This window comes from Mus pahari, chromosome 19 (assembly GCF_900095145.1).
Source record: "Mus pahari chromosome 19, PAHARI_EIJ_v1.1, whole genome shotgun sequence".
Classification (NCBI taxonomy): domain Eukaryota; kingdom Metazoa; phylum Chordata; class Mammalia; order Rodentia; family Muridae; genus Mus; species Mus pahari.
In genome coordinates this window covers 43,594,759-43,596,020 of record NC_034608.1, presented here as the reverse complement: position 1 = coordinate 43,596,020, position 1,262 = coordinate 43,594,759, and the positions used below count along the sequence as shown (strand labels likewise).

The following is a 1,262-nucleotide window of genomic DNA, read 5'->3' as shown; positions in this document are numbered from 1 at the left end:
GTTCGAGACCAGCCTGGTCTACAGAGTGAGTTCCAGGACAGCCAGGGCTACACAGAGAAACCTTGTCTCGAAAAACCAAAAAAAAAAAAAAAAAAGAAAAAAAAAAGTTTTGATGCTCCTACAACGACCCCCGCTGAGAGTGGGGGGATGCGCTGCTTTGACCATTTTATGTGATACTAGGGTCAAGCCTAAGGCTTCCCTGGACACTGTAGTGCATATCATTAATCAGTGGTTCAGCAGAGGCCAGTGGATCTCTGTGAGCTTGAGACCAGCCTGGTCTACAGAGTAAGCTCCAGGCCAGCCTATGCAACATAGTGAGACTTTGTCCCAAAACAAACAAAGAAATGTAGGGTTGGCTTTGTGTATGCTAGGCAAGCATTCTTGCCACGGACTGGCCTCAGTAACCTGCGGGAGAATAAGGTTCCACATACAGGTGGGCAGGGAGTCGGTGAAAAGTGACAAACAGACACAAACACAAGGGAGTGTTGATCTGAATGTAATTTCTGAAAGCGAGCATCAGACTTATATATTACAGAAGAAAACAAAGAAGTTAGGTGACACATCAGCCAAGGTACATTGAAGTTATCTGACACAAAACAAAAAATGCATACAAAAAGACTGGCAGGAACCAGGCAGTGTTTACAGGTGAGATAGGAACAGCCCTATTTAAAATGAGCTATTCACAGGAGCCATGTGAAAGGTGTGATGCAATGTTAGTCAATTGTTAAACCCACCACCGGGTCCCTTAGTAAATCCCTACTCATGCTATTCCTCTGGGCCTAGTGGAAACCTGCACCAGGGGAGTTGTACTACTAACCCTGCATGGATAATACAGTACTCCAGTTCCTCCTAAAGCCACACCCACCTTCTTTCTACTGTTAGGTAATGTAGGCTGCCATTCATGTCTGTAATGAGAATTTTAAGTATACTTTGCTAAGCTTGCCCTGAGATTTTTAGCTCCTATCCAGTAAAATACTGCAAGAAAGCATGCAAGACCCTCCGCACTATTGCAGGGATAAATTTGGAGCATTCGTGCTATGGGAATGCCAAGGTTCCAGGAGGCTAAGTTTCTGTGAAACATTTTTGCCTCAGGACTGCATCTAAGCTTTTGGGCCTGCCATGCAGTCTTTACTGGAGTGGGTGTGGCACATTCTACCAATTGAACTACATCTGGGTAATGGGTGTGTGCAGTCAGTGTGTGCATGTGAATGGCACCAAATAAATAAATAAATAAATAAATAAATAGATAAATAGATAAATAA

General features: G+C 43.7%; 1 protein-coding gene across 1 annotated transcript in view; it reads left to right on the top strand.

Annotated features, from left to right (window-relative positions):
- The window catches only part of Ddhd2 (DDHD domain containing 2), a 29,597-nt gene that overhangs the window by 5,084 nt on the left and 23,251 nt on the right, over positions 1-1,262 (top strand). The gene's annotated exons all lie outside the window — the stretch shown is intronic.